Below are 22,606 nucleotides of genomic sequence, written 5' to 3' on the forward strand. Positions count from 1 at the left end.
TTGATACCTCATATGGAGGGATTTACTTAAATCCCTCCATATGAGTTGTTTTCTTTTGGATTATGAATCAATACTTTCAGAGTTTCTCATTTCCGTTTCTTTTACTAATATAGAACGTTACTTAAGACTCCGGCTTAAGCCCTCATATTCCACACTCTTTGTCCACCACCATTATCATTTGTTGGGTGACCTTAAGTCTTCTTCCAGACTCATTTTGTTTCCTTCATCAACTGTCTTAAAGTCTTCTTTCCACTATGCTGTACCTCTCTTTCTACAGTCTATGGGTTACGTTACGTAATCCTCCCTAACAGCCTCCAATAAAGCAGTCTTAAACTCTCTCCATATCTCCTCAATCCCACGCTGAACTGTATCGGATCCTATCACCATTTTTTTTAACCTAGTTTCCCTTGGAGGGTACGTTTCACACTTTTAGTTCTCAGATTTTCTCCTAGATAATAATAATAATAAAAAAAAAAAAAAATATATATATATATATATATAATATATATATATATAATATATATATATATATATAATATATATATATATATATATATATATATGTACGTGGTTCTCAGTGAATGTAGGTTGCGGCAGGGGTGTGTGATGTCTCCATGGTTGTTTAATTTGTTTATGGATGGGGTTGTTAGGGAGGTAAATGCAAGAGTCCTGGAAAGAGGGGCAAGTATGAAGTCTGTTGGGGATGAGAGAGCTTGGGTAGTGTGTCAGAGTCAGTTGTTGTTCGCTGATGATACAGCGCTGGTGGCTGATTCATGTGAGAAACTGCAGAAGCTGGTTGACTGAGTTTGGTAAATTGTGTGGAAGAAGAAAGTTAAGAGTAAAATGTGAATAAGAGCAAGTTATTAGGTACAGTAGGGTTGAGGTCAAGTCAATTGGGAGGTGAGTTTGAATGGAGAAAAACTGGAGGAAGTGAAGTGTTTTAGATATCTGGGAGTGGATCTGTCAGCGGATGGAACCATGGAAGCGGAAGTGGATCATAGGGTGGGGGAGGGGGCGAAAATTTTGGGAGCCTTGAAAAATGTGTGGAAGTCGAGAACATTATCTCGGAAAGCAAAAATGGGTATGTTTGAAGGAATAGTGGTTCCAACAATGTTGTATGGTTGCGAGGCGTGGGCTATGGATAGAGTTGTGCGCAGGAGGATGGATGTGCTGGAAATGAGATGTTTGAGGACAATGTGTGGTGTGAGGTGGTTTGATCGAGTAAGTAACGTAAGGGTAAGAGAGATGTGTGGAAATAAAAAGAGCGTGGTTGAGACAGCAGAAGAGGGTGTTTTGAAATGGTTTGGGCACATGGAGAGAATGAGTGAGGAAAGATTGACCAAGAGGATATATGTGTCGGAGGTGGAGGGAACGAGGAGAAGAGGGAGACCAAATTGGAGGTGGAAAGATGGAGTGAAAAAGATTTTGTGTGATCGGGGCCTGAACATGCAGGAGGGTGAAAGGAGGGCAAGGAATAGAGTGAATTGGAGCGATGTGGTATACATGGGTTGACGTGCTGTCAGTGGATTGAATCAAGGCATGTGAAGCGTCTGGGGTAAACCATGGAAAGCTGTGTAGGTATGTATATTTGCGTGTGTGGACGTGTGTATGTACATGTGTATGGGGGGGGGTTGGGCCATTTCTTTCGTCTGTTTCCTTGCGCTACCTCGCAAACGCGGGAGACAGCGACAAAGTATGAAAAAAAAAAAAAAAAAAAAAAAAAAATATATATATATATATATATATATATATATATATATATATATATATATATATATATATATATATTATCCCTGGGGATAGGGGAGAAAGAATTCTTCCCACGTATTCCCTGCGTGTCGTCGAAGGCGACTAAAAGGGAAGGGAGCGGGGGGCTGGAAATCCTCCCCTCTCGTTTTTCATTTTCCAAAAGAAGGAAGAGAGAAGGGGACCAAGTGAGGATGTTCCCTCAAAGGCCCAGTCCTCTGTTCTTAACGCTACCTCGCTAATGCGGGAAATAGCGAATAGTATGAAAAAAAAAAAAAATATATATATATATATATATATATATATATATATATATATATATATATATATATATATATATATATATATATTCAGTCTCTCTTAACTTACTGATTCAGTAGTGAAGTGCAGTTGTACCGGTCGGTTCGCCTGCGAGGGTTAAGTATTTCGTAAATGACCTACCTACCTCCCTACCTACGAGTATTGACAGTCATACTCTTTAACCCAACTCCCAGTAAGGTGTTCGTCAGCTTTTCAGCCACTCTTTTGCTTACTAAGATCTACGAACTAGATCTAGAACTAAGTATCCTATCATTACTTCGATCGACGAGCTAGGTATTACATTATCAATCTAGGAAGTTTACTATCAATTATTCTTCTAATATATACGTAATATATAATGCTACTGTACGTTTATGATTATTGTCAGACGCATAATATAAGCTGCCAACGTTTTTATGGTATTTAGAATCATACGTAGAACTAGTCATAACAGTCATAGTAGTCGAACATGTAACAGCTATACCTTCGGCTAATAATTTCTTGTAACTTAGTTTCGTGGTGTGGTATTTTGTTCGGGCTGATTATAGGCTGTACGTGTAATTCTCTGAATTGTCGGAAAGACTAGCTACCTTTCCCTGACCTAGGTAGTTTGTGTATCTTCTTTTTTCTATGTGATGTCCATACACTGTACATACTTACGTATATTCTAGGCTTCTACCTGCACTGTGAATAAATACCATTGTTGTTCATCACACCTGTGTTTAACCTTCTACTCAGCCCAGGCAGTTCCCATATCCTCTTTACTTACGTAGATTACGGCCACATGGGATGCTATTACCCTGGTTTTAGCTAGGATTCACGAGTCCTGTGATATGAAGGCTTTCTTCCTTTACCTATATTGAAGGAAATTTATTAACCTGATGGTTCGATCCATTTTTTGATACAGCTCCTGCCCCGCCGTACACAGCCAAAGTGTCATCACACAGACCTGACGCATTCCCACATTCATTTCAAACCACTCACTCTTACCACCACTTACGTATCACACACATGCGTTATTTCCATTACAAAAGCTCTGGACAACATTCAGTCATCCATGTACACCATTATAAAGTCAAAACTTCCCAAAGCGCTTACTATGCACTTTATTATATGCCATTTTTGATTCCATAAATAATACATATTTTTTTTTCTAAAACTCTCTACTATTTGTCCATGAGCAAAAGTCTGAATTGCACACCCTCTTCCTGTCCTAAAGCCACATTATTCCTGACGAACAAGGTGTTCATAAATCCTTTTAACCCGATCAGTCTTTACCCCTTCATTACACCTTGCAAACCATACTAAGGAGACGTATCTCTATCCCTGGTATATAGAGGAGTCAACGTATTGTCACTGGGACTGAACCAGGGCAGATGAAGCGTTCTGAGAAAATTACAGAGGTGTGTGTGCAACGTAACAGTGCTAGGGCTATGATAATGGTGCATTATACAATCAGTGTCTTTACCTAGTCAACAGTCAGTCACCTAACAACTTTTCCACGTTTCCATATACTTATTACAAATATAGTCACAACAGTTTTACCTTTATTTCGCCATCTATAGTCTATACCCTTTTTTCATTTCCATTCTTTATGAGCTTTACTAACCTTCTTACACCCTCCATTGTAATGTCTCTCTTCTATCCATCTTTTTCTTAACCTCATTCGCACTCTTCTAACAAACACGTTTCTTCACCAACGTATCTATTCTTCTTTAAAATCGTCTCATCACCTTTAACAAAACCCAATCTCTGAAACATGCGTTCTAGATCCGCCTAATATACTTTGATACCTCATATGGAGGGATTTACTTAAATCCCTCCATATGAGTTGTTTTCTTTTGGATTATGAATCAATACTTTCAGAGTTTCTCATTTCCGTTTCTTTTACTAATATAGAACGTTACTTAAGACTCCGGCTTAAGCCCTCATATTCCACACTCTTTGTCCACCACCATTATCATTTGTTGGGTGACCTTAAGTCTTCTTCCAGACTCATTTTGTTTCCTTCATCAACTGTCTTAAAGTCTTCTTTCCACTATGCTGTACCTCTCTTTCTACAGTCTATGGGTTACGTTACGTAATCCTCCCTAACAGCCTCCAATAAAGCAGTCTTAAACTCTCTCCATATCTCCTCAATCCCACGCTGAACTGTATCGGATCCTATCACCATTTTTTTTAACCTAGTTTCCCTTGGAGGGTACGTTTCACACTTTTAGTTCTCAGATTTTCTCCTAGATAATAATAATAATAAAAAAAAAGCGTACCACCTTATATATTCCAAGAGACAAGGAATATATCAATCATGCACTTGACTATCTTGTCTTCCCGACACCTATAGCATGCGTATTCATGAATATCATTTTTGTTTAAAGTATGTAAACGCCACATTAATGCATATTGATATCCACACTCTACGTACTCTTTCACCTTTTGTCATTTGTGCCTAGGAGACTCTTCAGTCTGTCCTCCACCCAAGCATACAAATCACCCACAACACAGTTTCTCCTCTGCATTTCGAGAAACCAACCTTACCCTCTCCTACTTTGTCATCAAATGGCGCAGATGCAACATTACAGATATCATTAATCTATAACTAATGTACCGCACAATATCAATACATAACCATCCAACTTTCGATAACAATGATACACTTCCTCTTGCATAACCATCTGTCTCACCCAGCAGGTCTGGCTTCGCACTCTTCACTCCATCCCACTCGATGGCCTTACTATATCCAAGGCCTGTGTAACACATACCCTTCCTGACAGAACCTACAAATTCCACCCTCTCACATTCATCATCTAATCCTCTCATATTCCACCACCCATACAAACCTTACAACTCTCATGGATACCGGCTGCAGTAAAGCCGATTTCGTCCAAGGCCATGTGTCTACTCTTTCATTTAGATGACGGTTTTAAGCGTCTGTGAACTGCGTCGTTGGTACTGAATAAGCTTTTAATCGTTCGCTAGTCTTACGCGCTACTGTGACTGACACTTGCGGACAACTTGCACTTAAAACATCTAAAACTGTAATACTTTTCCGTTACCACTCACAGCATGACCATGGGATGTTCAATGAATTAGCCACGGCGACGAAACTCAGTTAGCAATAATGGGATAAGGTCAGAGTGTCTGAGGGCTCGATCGTGAGGAGGCTACTGTTATCTATTACAGACACCACTGACCCTGACGCAGGAGTAATAGTTGACGGATTGAAAATAGGCTGCATTATAATCACTTAATGACGCTCGAAGACTAAACGGAGGGTATTAGCATCGTTTCGGACATATAGCGAGGTTTGTTAGGTTTGATTATTCCTATGCTCATGGAGTCTTTTAAACGATTCTGACCAGCATTTCTATCGCTACTTTTTGTGATTTTCCTTGCGCAAAACCCCGGTTCCTACTCGTGGGTTACCTCTTCACCGTTGGATAAAGGGGGAAGGATATCTCAGAAATTAGTAGTCTGCAGCAGAAATGAAGGTCAAAATAGTGCGAAACATCAAAAACCTGTGGAAACACAATTTCAACTTCCAAACACAGGAGGGTGTCCGAAATGGTAACTTTAACGAATGGAAATCTTAACGATCTTTGTAAACAATGACTGATAAGATTTTGGTATACATAAAGTGCAAAACAGTAAAGATAGCAGGGAAACCAGGTATCATAACGATGTAAGAACAGAAAAATCACGGCAAGAAAAGGATTTAGGGGTAACTATTAGGATATATCAATAGCGAATCATTGCACCCGTTTACGAAATATGGCTAATGGTTTTATATGAACGAGTATATGGAACAAGAACATAAAGGTAATAACAAAAATACTCCTAGAGATTATGCGCGACAATTTTGGCCCCAGTACCAATGAATAGATATGAATTCCCGTAAGAAGATACAGATGAAGACAACCTTAATGAAAGGACGATAGGAAAAAAATATCAAAATATAAGAAGAGAACACATGAATCGGCAAATATATCAATACACCATAAATGAGGCAACAATACATTCGAATAAGAAAAATCTAGACCCAATAAAGACGTACTAGATAAATGGAGCAAGATACTAAGCCATAGTTGGTAACACCTTGTGGCGTTTTAAATGGATGGCAAAATTCAGGACCTACCTTAAATGGAGCTTCTGAGGATTTCTATATCTTTATCAGTTACTAACCTTGCGAAGCTGTGTAGCTGTAGGGCTGGAGAACCGTCAGTCACGAGTGACGAGGCATTCGGGTAATGAACGAATGTGAATTCATACATTTTCTAAGCACTTACACTATAATCAGATACTGTATATAAATTCTGGTCTCTAACTGTATCCAGTCTACTAACACACACGTTGCATTATTTCGCCACATTGTACACTAATCTGTCTTGCTATGTTTTTACGCACTAAACACTGTTACAGTACAAGCACCAACATATTCACTGTAAAACTCACCAATCAAGATATGAAACCTCATTATAGCACGCACTAATCATTCAGCGTTGGACTTTTTTCATAATATCGTTCTATAATAATTTTAACTATTCTATAATAATCTTAACTATTTTCACAAAATGCGATTTGTTAACTATATTTCTATCTTTTATTCACAAGTAATTGCCTTTTACACAATTGTTGTTCGCTAGTTCTATATAGATTCAATTTTTACGGTCTTCATTTTCACTTACATTGCCTTTTAACACTCAAAATTATCATTACTCATTGTTTCGTAGGTGAGTGACATGTGAGTAAAGCCATGAAAGACGGTACCCAGCTCTGGGGCAGCTGCTATTTCCAAGTCACCGGTGATACGCTCGATAAATTTCCGTGATATCGACATTAAGAAACTCCCTCATAGCATATCTATACACACGGCCGAACACGAGTCAATTTGCTGATAAAAGTTAATAATGTATTCACAGTAAGTAACATACCAAGCACTGGCGGCAAGCGTCCTCCATCATGCCCAAAGCAATGTGTGGGCACGGGGCAGAGCTGTCTGTGTGACGCTGCCGTGGAGGTGGGCGGGGCCAAGAACCCGGTTGGCTATAAACCAGCAGTTTGAGCATCGAATCAGTTGTTTTATCACTGGGTCATTGTTGACAAGCGGAATATCAAAGTAGGATTTCTATTTGTCTTGTAATCTGCAAGATGATATGGAAAGCTTATCGATTGGTACTTATTATAAGGTCAGCGAAGGATGGCAGATACTCCAAGATCGCTTGACCCGTGCGTGGTCTTCGTACTCTTGTCTTTCGTCGAAAGTCACACACCGGCATAAGGAAGATGCGTTTGGTCACGTTAAATATATGAGACTACATAATTTGTAAGGATTATTTACCAGTATATGAAAAGATGAAAGACCAAGAACCTCCGTGGTGTAGCGGTTAGCGTTACTAGCCGCCATTTATGCACAGGCCGCCTGGGAACAAACTATATAGGTTTGAATCCTTGTTAAGGCAGCTGCTGCACAGTCCACTCAACAATTTATCCTCTCTTAAATGTTGGTCGATAGAATGTTTACCTGGCATAAACTGTGTGTGTGTGTGTGTGTGTGTGTGTGTGTGTGTGTGTGTGTGTGTGTGTACATATCAGTAAAATAATGGTACAAATATACAAGGTTAAGAAGACGGGGCAACACAAGTGTTAAGCTCTCTCTCACAAATAGTAATCTCATAAGACTTTTAGAAATACAAAAAAGCACAACCTAGAACTTCTTTCGCTACGGCAATCTAAATATGCCACAGCATTCTGGGTGTGCGGCAGACCGTCAAATATTCTACAAAAGAAACAAATCTTCACAATTTTTCTAACTAGAATTATATACATCTTAACATGGTGGAAAACTGCTTACGCGTTTGTTGGTCACCTGGTCATTAAGCCTATCGACTACCAGGATCATGAAGGCAGTCGGCGTCATCTTGTTACCATCAAACGAAATAAACACCAGAACTAAGAATCTATCATTCACAAGTAGTTTTGACAAGAACTTCACGAGAATGATGATATTATATGACAATTGTATACAATTGTAACTTGTGGATGAAAGAAGTGTTTACCGAGAAACTTGCATAACTATCATGAAGTGTCTTTATTCACAGGAAATTTCTGTTGAAACTAGTTTGAAGAGAATATATCTATAGTTTTTGCTTGCAGTTTTCCATGCTACTTTCTACCTATTTGTCACTAAGGATAACACAGTCTAAGACCATATTGCGTGTATGGACCTGTGGTAACGTAAGCTCGTTCCGATTTATGCTGCTCCGCTGTCAGACGTATGAGGTATAGCAGGTGTCCCATCAAGTGTACATGGTGTAATGTGTGGCATTCATGAGTGTTTTTGTCATTTACAAATATGACCACAAATGTTTTTATTACTAGTACCTATAATTTCACACCGCATATTAATACATAACAAAAGGGCGCAGATTTCAAACGGGCTCTCTTGACATTTTCACAATGACAGCAGTACTTAGCAAATCATTTAGGACGTAGCGTTTGACTGTACATTTTGCCTGGAGGCTGAGTGAGCTGAAAATAAAATACGAAGACGTGTATGCATTTCGACCACAGGACATATCTGGAGACAATATGGACACAAAAATAGTTACTTCTACAAAATCTTTCATAAAGGCTGCAGAGATCTCTGCACTTAACACCTCTACAAATTCCACAAAACATAGAGTTCCTTGCTGGACACTAAATTACCGAAATGCACGGAGTGTGGGCAATAAGAGAGACAGGATTTTTGACACAGGGCCCTCAAATATCAACCTTATTCCCGAAAGACATGCGAGGGCTCAGATAAGAAGATCTAACAGAATAGCCGAGCAATGGTATGTTTCAACAATAAACACTGACGCCCCCGTCAGTCAGGTATGGGGTACAAGAATTAGATTTTCAACAGAGAAGAGGGAAAATAAGCCAATAGCGGTAACAATCATAACGAATTAACATCAAACAACAGACAATCTTGTTGACACCATTACCAGGTGATGCTCAGATATAAGTAGTTCGGTCAGTTATGACCAATGTTTCCTGCGCCAAAAGCCAGGCAAAGCTAAAAATAATTGTCTTTGTCACAGATGATGAAATGAGTGGTGTAACACTATTCACCATCAAGAATTACTTATTACTAGTGATGGTTCCAGCCCAGGACCCAGAGGTATATGTAATTAGATGATTCTGCATCTTAATCAGGTCAACCTGATCGACCTGATTTAAGTTGTTAGCTTTGGATAATGAGATATGGACGTCTCAAACGTTTCCAAGTTCATCATACTTTACGAACGTTATCCGGATTTTAAAGGATTCTGGTGGCCTTACGAACGTTAATTCGTTTCGACCTATTATATCAACAAGATCATGAGAGAACGATCATTAACAGGCATACATTCTTATCTAGAATAAAAGAAAGTATTGAATGACCAACATTGTGGATTCCTTAAGCACAAATGCGTAACGGATCGTTTAACAAATCCTAATCATAACATCTTAGACTTTTGTCAAAAAAAAAAAAAGTTTAAGTGGAGTGTTTCTGGATACTGAAAAAGCCTACGACGACTGAAACTGCGAAATTAAACATTAAACAAACTTAATGTTATATATTAAAGAGACTGTTCGCCCACAAGTAATGCAAAATTCTTGAAAGACTGAACAATTGCTGTTAGAGTTGAGTCATCTAACGTCGTCTAAGACATTTTTCTCAAAGAGAACGGGGCTGCCGCAAGGTAGTGTTTTAATCCCAACACTATTTACAGTATCGTTAACGATATCTATTCTCCAGCTCCTGCAAGACCTTCAGTATTCATCGCATTCCAATGAGTATACGATGTGGCATGTTCGGCGATGCAAGTCCAACGTTGGGCGGTGAGGTGGGGTTTTAAGTTTCCATGAGCTAAAAGTGTCGCGGCTCTGTTTTTTTCCCCAAGAAGAAAACATAAATTAACATTAAACAACCTAATCCACTTTAGCAGTAACATAGATTTCATTGTTCTGAATTTTGATCATAAAGTAAACGAGAAAAAATCATATTGATCTTTGCTTGAACACTTCACAAAAAGGCTAGATATTTTCAGATACATATCTGGTTCATATTGGGGATCGACAGGCAATACTTTTTAATTATATATAAGTTCTTTATTAGACCTGAATTAGACTATGGTTCACAGGTGTATGCATCGGTAATGGCTACTTTGAGCAGGTTGGTGATGATCCAGAATAAATGTTTGCGAATACAAAGTAATATAAAGGTATACAAAGTAATTCAAACAGCAACAGACCAATGGACCCCTTCGAGGCTGTTTATGACAATGGAAGATATCACTAACTCACAGATTAGTGTGGCAAAAGTTAGAAGACGCACAGATCATTGGAAGAGAATAACCAGCAAAATGTCACTATGACAAGAGGCGTGAATAATGAAACACGTGGACATGAAGGCAAATACTTATCAAATCTACCCTTAAACGTGCTTACAGTACTGCTCTCAACTACTCAAACTGGAAAATAGTTCCATTTGATAACAATGCTGTTCAAGAAAGAGCACCTCGCCTCATTTCGCATAAAACGTTAACACACTAATATGAAACCACTGCTAAAAGTAAAATCACACGAGTCAAGTCTTAATTATCTTGATAGATGAATATTATCAATGCCAATGATAATTAGATAATTAGATCACCTCTTCATCTTCTCTTTTCTAAGCTAAATAGCTTCAAGTCGTTTAAACTTCTCTCGTAGGATTTGTTTCTCAGTCCGAGAATCATCTGCCTTTTTATCTATTTCCATTCCGTTTGTTGCTAAAAGTATTTCTTCAGTTCTCCTATATTGTCAATAAGGGACATGGGTTGTGTCTTCGATCGTAAATAGATATGCTGAAAAAGCTATTCAAAATTTTTGCAATGGCTTCGTTGTCTTGAACCAAATCACCATTTTGTGTAAATAATGAACCAATTGACTGCTTCTAACATAACAGTAAACAAATGTAAAAAATGAAGGACAAGCTAACCGGGGCCTTGAAAGAGCACTGTACTAACCCAGCAAACCTTAGGGACCCGCAGGGGAACATATGGAGTTCCGAGCCATTGGAATCCCCGGAAAGTCTGGCCTGCCGACACTCAAACCTTTCGAAGAGATGGAAGTGAAACGTAAGGATGGAAGTCGCCAACGTCACCCTAGCAAACCCCGGGGCGTTGCTACAGACGCCGGAGCTTCCCAGGCAGGTTCCACAATCACTACCTAAACCACCGTCGAGGTGGGATCGTTGAGGTGCGATCAATAAAGTAGAATCGACGAAGTGGAGCCACAGAAAGGGAACACGTGGAACACACACATACACAGTCCCTCCCCTGCCAAAGAATATTCTTGGATATAATGGCATGCTAATTCTGAACCCCCGAAAGCTTACATCAGGCACTCTGCTAAGCTGAGTGTCCAGTGAATAACCTCTCACAATAAACCAGCAAGCAAGGTAAGAAGACCTCCAATGGAGAGGGAGATCCCTGTGGGTCCTGGACCCTATAACCTAACAATACAAATCAAAACGGAGAAGACCACTGATTAACGCAGCTGTGAAACAACAAGGAAATTAGCCCTAAACATTACACTTACACCTAAACACATATTTGGTTTACCCCAAGGAGGGATTACAAGCACAAAGACAGCCAGGCATACAAAAAAGTCAGGAGTTAAGGAAAACAAAATCAAAGCTGGTGTGTAGGAAGATGTCTATACTTGCGCATGCGTTCACACATGTGGGGTTGTTCACAGAGAACGTATCTAGGAGAACGAAGCAAGATAAAGGGGAGACCAATGCAGTTCTTTACTTTACCTCTTTTGCAAAGGACAATGACATGATGGTAAAACTGTGGCCCACACTGGAGGCTGTTTATGTCGTATATATCTTTGTGCATAAAACATGTCTCATATATCTCTACACGTAATGATAACAAATAGCGCAACCCGCTCATCTTCCTCAGTTTTGAACTAGCGTGATGCGCCCCATCGGCGGAAACTAATAGCTATTGGCCAGTCGAAGCACACACACATGCAGTTCACTTGATCTAACTTTTGTATCTTGTTTGATTGTGAGTTAACTTGCTTATCACGTCTTCGCCAGCATGATGTACATCGAGTACAAGCCTAGATATCATGAGCCACAGTGAAACTCCTACTATAGGTAGATAAGGAGGACTTTTTGTTGGGTACCGCAAAGCCCATGTAAGGTAGTGGAGCCTAGACCAGGAAAAGCAGTAATTCTATCGGATTTGGTCTCAGTTCTTTAAGCAGCAAACTCGGGCAATAATGACTATAATAATATACAAGGCAATATTATTAATAATTTAATCACTGTACAAAAGATATCGTTTCCATGTTGGTGCCTGGTCACTCCACAATAACTGGCAATGAACAAGCAGAACCGGTTGGCTAAGTTGACTTGCACAGCTCGAGGAGTTCGTACCGTCCTTCGGGAGGTAAGGCCCAGCCTTTTTAGTGGGGGAAGACCAACTTAAATCTTCTGTGGGGAAAGTTATTGCACCGACCTGACCTTCAACGACAAATTTATACCTACGATAACCAACTGGCCGATTTCCCACTAGCAGAACAGGAAAGAGGAGGTGGTGCAGGTCCGTTTCAAGACAAATAGCACAGTTATCACACACACACACACACACCTAAAACCATACAGATACAACAGTTATCCACCAAGATGTAACTGTAGCACCGTGCTATCAGCACAGCAGACAATCAGCTGTACATTCTAGAACCAACAACGTCAAAAAGTAATATGTATTTTGTAACTAGAAAATCATAATGATAATCATTACCTTGCTACACCGCAAGGCTGAGATAGTCAACAAATTCATGATCATTCTTTAAAGAAACTGAAAAATTAGGATGATATACGTCGGTTAAGCTCTGTTGTAGGGCCACAACTTCTGTTATGGGTAGACAGGGTGGTGAGCGAGCACATTTGGACAAGGCTACTATAATACCCGTATGGAGGAGCAGTGGTATTTACCATACTTGGCTACCCGTCTGGAGCAGCACGTCTGAGGCAGGAGTGGTAGGTGTAGGTGTTTGCCCGAAGCTGGTTCTGTTGTGGTGGGGAATCGGAGGTCATCTGCTCCAGTTGATGTTATTTTCATATGTTTATTAGTATTCTATACCAAGTTGACGGCTAGCCTTCAATCTACTCTTATTTTTCGTGGTCCATCATTGCAACTGCATCAATGGATTCTTTGCCAACTACTGAGCCATGGTTACCGACATGTCGACAGAGTGGTTTCCTTTATCTTAATTTTCTTTACCTATATCATAAAGAATAACTAAAATAAATACAGTTTCTGTAGTTTCTCTTTCTAACTTGAAAACAGAAATATAAGGAATTTAGATATAACAGTAGAAATAGAGACTTTAACTGTCAAAAAACAAACGGTACTGCATACGGCATAAGAGTATTCGTCCATACTCTATAATGGCCACACCTCCTTGTGTGTTACAAGGTGTTTAGCATTTCCCTGCCGATTACTCACTCGGTGATGACATCGTCCCAGTGCAATCTAAGACAGTGAGCGAGATATCAGCGTGCTGTAGGCCCTGATACATGGACCGCCTTAAACCCTCTACCTCTGCTGTATGATGGGATGGTTGAGAACACCGATCTCCGCTCAACATTCGACCTGCTCACGTCCAAACTGTGACCCTACACGCAACAGAATCAAATCCCATATATCGTACATAAAGTGAGCGGCGGATGCTGAAGGGAAACTGAAAATTTGAGGAAACTGACAAGTAGATGCCTTCTTGTAGATGTTATGACGGCTTCCCATGTAAAAGACCTCTTATATACGACTCAGTTCCATTCCAACGAAGTTCTGGCTACCATCCCTGCTAATCTGAATTCTTGCCAAGATGTAATCTTTTACAGGAATCGTGGTGGGACTGGCAAATGAGGATATATAGAATTGCTGCCAGACGTGTCACACTTTATATTAACGGCAAACGAGGTAATACAGACACCGTTGTCTTGACATTCGGTCGGGCAAGAGTACCAGATAAAGTTCAAGTGGGATACGAACGTATTCTTGCATACCAAATCCCTTGCGTTGGTATAAGTACCAGGGGTGTGAACATCGGGAAATAACTTGCCTTGACCCCAGGAAATAACTTGTCTTATTCCTCTCTCCAGTTGTGATAAATGTGATGAAAAAGGCCATAAAGTTGAGAAATGTACATGACACTGTCAAGGGCGTGAAATGTGAGGAAGATAATCCTAGTTCTTTATGTGATTGCCCTTAGTGGTTGAAAGGGAAGGAGATCTGCACAGTCAAAACAAATGAATGCATTTCCTATGAAGAAGAAAAGAAGAGTGTTCTGGCAACCCAGTTGACACCAGAGCTCATCACATCTTTCGCGGGTGCAGTGATACAGACAGCAGAAACACCAGACTGACCCTCTCCCTGCAGCATATACCACCAACACTCATGATGTGAACTACAGTGTTGATTCCTCATCTGACCCTGACCTTTCAGCATGACCAAAGACAACCAAACAGCGACAAAGTTACGGGCTCTGAACACGTTACTCGGGGAAAAGAGAAAACGACTTCGAGTCAAATTTGACTAGCTTACAGGAAAAAGAATAGTAAAAGTAATGACCAAACTAAGAACAAAGTCCGTTGTTAATCGCATGTTGCGACGCGTCTGGTACCACTGCTAATATCTGGGAAAGGTCCACCTAGAAGTATCCTCATCTATAAGTAAAAATAAGACGGCACACCACGAAGGCCATTCTAATACTCTTTAAACCAACGCATTTGATATAATACAATGGAACTGCAGATTTTGAAATAATATATGCTTAACTATCTGTGTTTTTCGCACTACATATCCAGGAATGGGTAGAAGAAATGAAGATCAGGATGTGGCCATTAATGTTCATAATAGGTTAACCTAAACAAAAGTGACTTTGAACACTATTCTTGAAGTATTTAGTTTTTCTTTGTCCTATACCTTGTACGTTAAACGTTCCAGCCTAGTCACAAATTAGCCAGTCTCGTTCAATTTCTATTTATACCACAACACTTCTTATCTAGCTGCATATATAATCCCTACCAATAGCGGGGTTAGGCTCATCCAGTTTTGCTTCCAGAAAATCTTCAAGATCTGGGCTTTTCCTCGTTCCAGTTACTTGAGAAATTATCACATGTACCCACTGATGTGGAAGGATAGATTGAAGTTTTTATGCGTTAGAGGCCTGGACATGCAGGAGGGTGAAGGACGTGCACGGCATAGCCATGTAGTATGCAGGGGCCAACGTGCTCTCAATGGACTGAAACAGGGTTTGTGAAGCAGCCGGTGGAAATCACGGAAAGGTCTGCGGGGCCTGACCGTGTTACGGTGCATTACACATGAGAACTAGAGAATGGATATGAGCGAATGAGGTCTTTCTTCGTCTATTTCTGGCGTTACCCCGCTAACGCGGGACACAGCGAACAATTATGAGAGAAAAATCCACATTCGTCTCCACCTTGACCATTCTAGTTTCTAAATGGCCTGTTTTCTGAGTAACGTCCTCACTCTTTTCCACGAAATGTAAATCTCTGGTCACAGTTTGACCAAAAGCGCCCCTCACACATTCAGTCTACTGGGCTTACAACGCCTTCGATGGCTATCCTGTTGTCACGGATCTCGTGATAAGGTACTATGTAGATCACAGAAATGAAAATGAAATCAAAGAACATATCTACCTTCGTCTCATACCAGCAAATCTTTAGCAAAGTCATGATTACCCTGCGCAAGACATCTGGGAACTGCGCAAGACATCCTGGAACTGCGCGATACATCCTGGTATGTCGTCTGACCACATTAGATTTATAGCACTTTGGCAGACGCATCCATCTTCAAGGAGCGTCAGGTGAGAAGTAAGGAGCGTTTAGGTCTGTAAATTATATCTCCCTGGTATCCACGTTTTACCATGCCAATATTTCAAAGTAATATATCAATGTGGACTTTATTGGTCATAACATATACAGACGTAAAAAGGAAATTTAATTTGAGAACAGTATTTTTCAACAGTATGGGAAGTGAGTGAACAGATTTAGATCGTTGTACAGGATCAACAAAAATCCGATAACTCATTTCTCTACTTAATATTAATGGCTGAATCCGTAAAGAGATTTATTGAGCGTCGTCGAGCACCAGATTCTTGCCTTACATTTTTCTATTCCTTAATTATTGTCATTAACTGGCAGGGGGAAAAATGGACTTGACTAATCGAAAAAAGGATGAAAGTATAATATTTTTCCAAGCCCTTGACCCACTTTACGACCGGGTATCCATAATGATCTGGTAGTTTTGACGGAGAGAGAGAGAGAGAGAGAGAGAGAGAGAGAGAGAGAGAGAGAGAGAGAGAGAGAGAGAGGAGAGGAGAGGAGAGGAGAGGAGAGGAGAGGAGAGGAGAGGAGAGGAGAGGAGAAGAGAAGAGAAGAGAAGAGAAGAGAGAGAGAGAGAGAGAGAGAGAGAGAGAGAGAGAGAGAGAGAGAGAGAGAGAGAGAGAGAGAGAGAGAGAGAGAGAGAGAATAAAAAAAAACTTTACCATGATAACACCAATACGCAGAAAGAAACTGGTTAAACAAGAAGCTTAATCTTAAACTAGACATTTTCATCTATCAAAAATTATTGTCTCCAGGATCCACCTCTGCCATATTCTTAGTCACTATAAGATGAACGACCTCCCTCACTCCATCAGCCAAAGACAAACGAACCAGTAATGAACACCGAAGACACAGATCACGTATGCTGCTTTTGGCTCGTCGTGAAATAGCGATGCGTTTGTACCCCTCGAGCAGGAACACATGCAAGACTTCCATTAACACGGAAAAGCATAAGATAAATGGCTTACCAGGCGAGACCTGCGAACTTGGCATAACCTACAGAGGAAGAAGACGCGGCGGGAAAGATGGAATAAACACTGGATATAACTAACGTTTGATGATTGTTATCTATTCATCTTCAAACGTTTTCCTGTTTCAAATGAAGAGTAATCTATCTTGAAGGTAAAAGTACGTCTTCCAAATACCACAAAGAAGTTTTAGATTCTTGGATACATACCAGTAAACCATAAATACCGTAATATAAGGGGCTGAATAGTGTTAAGATCGACCAGCGGACGATAGGAATGGTGTTGTGGTACACATAGTAATGTCGTTGTACACATCATTCTGGACAAGTAATAGTTGTTTTGAAAACCATTACAGGCAAGGATGACCTTTTAAGCATTTACGAATACTTGTGAATATATGCATATTGTTTTTCTTTTTTTTCTGTTTTCATATACGTATGTGTACCATTTCCCGCATTAGCGAGGTAGCGTCAGGGCCAGTAGAAGAAATGGCCTGATTCTCCTACATACGCACTCTAGCTGTCATGTGTAATGCAGCGAAGCCACAGTCCCCATCCACAATTAGGCCTCACAGACCTTGTCTTGATTTCTCTCGGCCACTGTGCTATAGGCTCTGTTTTTACCCTGCTGACAGCAAGGCGTCCCCTTAATGCCACATCGCTCTAGTTCGCTCTATCCTTTACACGCCCCGCACCCTCCTGCATAATCAGGCACCGATCCTTCGAAGCATCTCTTTCTCTCCATACTTCCACTCCCTCCTTGGTTTCTCCCTTTTCTTGTTCCCTCCACCTCTGACATGTATGCCCTCTTAGTCATCCATTTTCTCCCTCATCTTCTCCATATGTTCACACGACTGCATTACCCCACTCATTAGGTCTCGCATACTCACCCCTCTTGCTAGCACACCTCTCTTTCCCACCATCATTTCTTAATCAATCCTCCTCCCACCATATATTTTTCTCGCATACTTATTTCAAAGACATTCACCCTGTCCTTTACAGTATCGTCGAAAGCCTACGCCTTGCATGCAGAAAACGCCGACGGAACTACTTACCGCTGCTGTGAGCTTTGGCTAGCTTAATGGTAATCTACCTGAGCAACATGGGAGAATATTTAGACAAGTTGAGAACACCAGCAAGGAACTTAATTAGCTGTCATATTAAGTGAAAAAAAACACAGACACACACACACACACACACAAACACACACACACACACACATGAACGCACATGCCTATTTGTACCGAGCGGGGAGAGATTTTACATTCATAGTGCCCCATGTCTTGTACTTTCTCGTTTGTCGTACAAAATTTTAAGTTTCTGTATTGTTTACACACTCACAGTTTTATCATTCAGTTTATTCCATTTATCCACGACTCTCATACCATTAGAATACGTGTTTGCCTTTTCTCTTTTTTTACAAGTTTCTTTCTTAATATTGCTTTATGGCTTTTTGTTGTTCTATCCCTGCATCTTTCGAAGAACTAGTCAGTACTGGCATCATCAAACGTCTGAATTTAAAGTGAGAGAGACGTTAAAATGTTACCCCTTAACTCTTTCTTCTCCCCTAGTTGACAAATGTAAGACCTGTCACCTCTCCCTGTAACTCTCTCAATTCTGGTACCAGTTTTGCTCTCTTCTGGACCTTCTCTTGTGGTTCTTTGTGCTTCTTTAACTGAGAGGCATATTCCAGTGCCCTGGCCTAATGCAGCATGTTCACAGATTGCTGAATATTTCCTTACTCATATACTTAAAATCATTCTAGTATTTGCCAGCACATGATATGTCCCCTTTAGTAATCTCCTAATGTGAGATACTGGCAGCAGGTTTGGAAGAACGTCTACTTCAAAGACTTCCTCTAAGAAACATAATCCTGTAGTTCATTTCCTGCAAGATAACGTTTATATTGAGACGTTTCTTCACCGTGTTTCATCCTTAGTGTGTGTGTGTGTGTGTGTATATATATATATATATATATATATATATATATATATATATATATATATATATATATATATATATTATACGCCGGATGAATCACTTCACTGTGTCTCGTCCTCATTATATTAACACTGGATGAATTACTCTAACCAATCATCTGGGAGTCCTGAACATTTCTTCTTTATTTTCTTCGTGAACCTGAGCATCATCCATAAGCATAATCAGGCAGGAGTCCAGTCCTACCGACAAGTGATTTACAAAGATTATGAAAATCTTATCTTTCCAGAACTGACCTGCATCACGCCACTGTGTGTGTGTCTGTGTGTGTGTGTGTGTGTGTGTGTGTGTGTGTGTGTGTGTGTGTGTGTCTGTGTCTGTGTCTGTGTATGTGTGTGTGTGTGTGTGTGTGTGTGTGTTAAATCATAAAGCAAATCCAAGAAAGCAGGTTATCGTAATACCTTTCATTTATTGAACAATTCCATGATAGTTATATGAAAGTTACATAACTTTAACTTCTCTAGTTTATTTAGAACTTTAAGTCACTCCCATTCAATATCGGGGGATATTACGTTTGTCTTAAGTATCAAGACCTAACCTAACCTAACCTAACCTAACCTAACCTAACCTAACCTAACCTAACCTAACCTAACCTTTCTAACAGCGATGTACAACTGGTCATGTGTGATAATGGTTAAAGTTTACAAGGCACTGTTGAAAATGATGTAACATTGTTAGTGTTCTTCATTGTAGCGAACATGAATGCTGATACACTCGTCTTACAGTCGCATTATATATGTTTACTAGCTACAGCACCTCACTATAATGCTCGCAATGTCTGAAGCCTAATATGTCACGATGTCCTATATTCTGTGCTACCGTCGTGTTGTAAGAAAATCTGAATCAACATCTTCAATTTGTATCTGTGTAATTTCTCGTCAATATCATTTGCAACGTACTCAGTTTAAATTTCTGACCTCAGATTTATTGACTTATGTATTATTTGTTTTCCTCCTGAAGATATCTGTCTCTGAAATTAACCTTGCGCTACTTAAGTTTAATCAGAAGGATAAGCACCTCCAATAATAATGTTGGAGGTCAGGTCGCATGTTACCATATGACACTTTGTCATGCTTGTGAGTTATACCCCTTGTTGGTATATGACACACCATTACCACTGTTCTTATTTCCTCCACTTCATCTCAACCCGGCCTTAACCAGTGGTAATCATTACGTACAACAATAATGATAAAGGTTAACAGAAAGGATATTTTGTAATATCATTAGTAAATATCAAATGACGTTATTTCATTTCCCAGTTTTATGAAACAACAATACTGCATGACCATTCTTCTTAATTACGATCGTGACTTGCCGGAAAAGATACGCGTGGAAATGATACGCGTGAGAAATGGGATGACTCAATGAAAGAAAGTGGAAGATTTAGGGGATGAGGACTGAGTGTGAGGAAGAAAACAGAGAAAGAAGAGCTGAAGAACGGGAAGAGAAAGGGACCACAGGGAAGAACATCAAAGAGAGAGAAAGACAAAAGGCGTGTGAAGAAAATGAGGAGTGGGGACAATGAAGGAAGAGCAGTAAGAAAAGGGGGGAAAGAAACAGATATTTATCTAACTCCAAAAGAACTAAAAATCATCGACGAGAGACACAAACACATTCCACGGGTTTAGTACGTATTCCTCAGAGAAAGTTGCGGACGTGTCAGACGGAGACACGTAACTCTGAAGATATGAACATAGCATATATACCATAAAAGCAGAAGCGTCCTGCAAGAAAGACACCTGCCGTATTGTACCTGTAAACATTTTCAGTGAAGGCCTCGTATGTACGCTATTCCACACCGGAGGTCCAGGCCGTCTGGCTCTGTGTCTGGATGACAGTATTCAAGAGGGAGGAATATAGTGTCGCCAGGGATCGTGTTGCCTGTCCTCACTGTCACACTGACTATTGTCAGGCTTATTGGAAGGGAAGACAGGCTGAATAGCCATGAAAGCAACAGTGACATATATATATATATATATATATATATATATATATATATATATATATATATATATATATATATATATATATATATATATATATATATATATGGTAGATAAAACCACGGGAAAAGATATATAGCATTGGCAAGATCTTTCGTTTATCACACCATCAAACAAAATGACCAGAAGGTAAATAACAAGTAATACATATACAATAGCTCAGCTCTGTGTGGAGTTAGCTAAGGAAATGTAAGAATCTAGGTCATAACAGGTCGACTGGACATGATCCCTTTACATACCAGATTAACATGTGAGGTCACAGCAGTTCAGCTGGACAGAAAACTTTTACATACTAAATCTGATGTTACTGGAGCATAGTGAAAGTGGCCATAGGACATATTTATTGTTCAATCATTAGTGTTAGAAAATACATAAAACCTAATCTGATCAAAGTGAAATAATGACAAAGAAATACAGCATGATCAAAAATTTGAATTTCTTAAGGAAGGGCGTGACTGTGTTGTAGATTGGTCAGGTAGGATTTATGGTGAGGTGTCTGGGGACTGGAGTAATGCATGTATACTGCCAATGAATAAAGGCAAGGAGGATAAAGGTGAGTGTTCAAACTACGGAGGTATGAGTTTGTTGAGTGCTCCTGGTAAGTTGTATGGGAGAGCAGTGACAGCAAAGAAGAAGGCATGCACAGAGCATCAGACAGGCGAGGAACAATGTGATTTCGGAAATAGTAGAGGATATGTGAATCAGGTGTTTGCTTTAGAGAATGTGTGTGAGAAATACTAAGAGAAAACAGGAATTTCTATGCGGCATTTTTGGATCCGGAGAGAGCATATGCTAAGGTTGGTAGAGATGCCATGTGAAAGGTGTTAAGAATATTTAGTGTGGGAGGAAACCTTCTAGCAGGAGTGAGAAGTTTTGTCAAGTGTAAGGCATGTCTACAAGTAGAAGAGAGGAGAGCAAGTGGATCGAATTGAAGGTTGGCAGGTGGCAGCGGCATGTAATGTCACCGTGGCTGTTTAACTTGTTTACGCATGAGGTGGTGAGGGAGATTAATGAAAGAGTCTTGGAGAGAGGGCCAGTATACAAGCTCTAAGAGGAGGGAGCGTGGGAAATAAACCAAATGCTAGTGAGTGAGAAATTGCAGAAGTATGTGGCTCAATGTGTTAAAAGAGGGAGCTGAGAGTAAATGAAAAATAAAAGCGAGGTTATTGGGTTTAGCAAGGCAGATGGACAGGTTAGTTCTGTTTTGAGTCTAAACGGGAAAAAAGGAGGAATTTAAGTGTTTTAGATATCTGGGAGCGGACAAGGCAGAAAATGGAATCATGGAAGCGGACGGAAGTGAGTCATATGGTGGGTGAGGGGGGCGAAGGTTCTTGGAGCACTGAGGTATGTAACAAAAGAAATGTCATCATCACAGAAGGCGAGAAAACTCAAGTTTGATGGTACAGTGATCCCAACAATGTTGTATAGATTTACGGTACGGACTTTAACTGTGAAAGTGTGTTTGAGGGTGAAAGTGCTGAAAATGAAATGTTTAAGGACAGTATGAAGTGTGAGGCGACTTGATCGAGTAGTTGATAAAAGGGTATAAGGAGTTGTATTAGTAAACAGAGAGTGGTTGAGAAAGCTGAAAGGGGGTGTGCTGAGATGGTCTGGTCATATGGAGACAATGAGTGAAGAGAGACTGACAAAAAAGATATA

This window comes from Panulirus ornatus, chromosome 4 (assembly GCF_036320965.1).
Source record: "Panulirus ornatus isolate Po-2019 chromosome 4, ASM3632096v1, whole genome shotgun sequence".
In the NCBI taxonomy this organism is placed as follows: domain Eukaryota; kingdom Metazoa; phylum Arthropoda; class Malacostraca; order Decapoda; family Palinuridae; genus Panulirus; species Panulirus ornatus.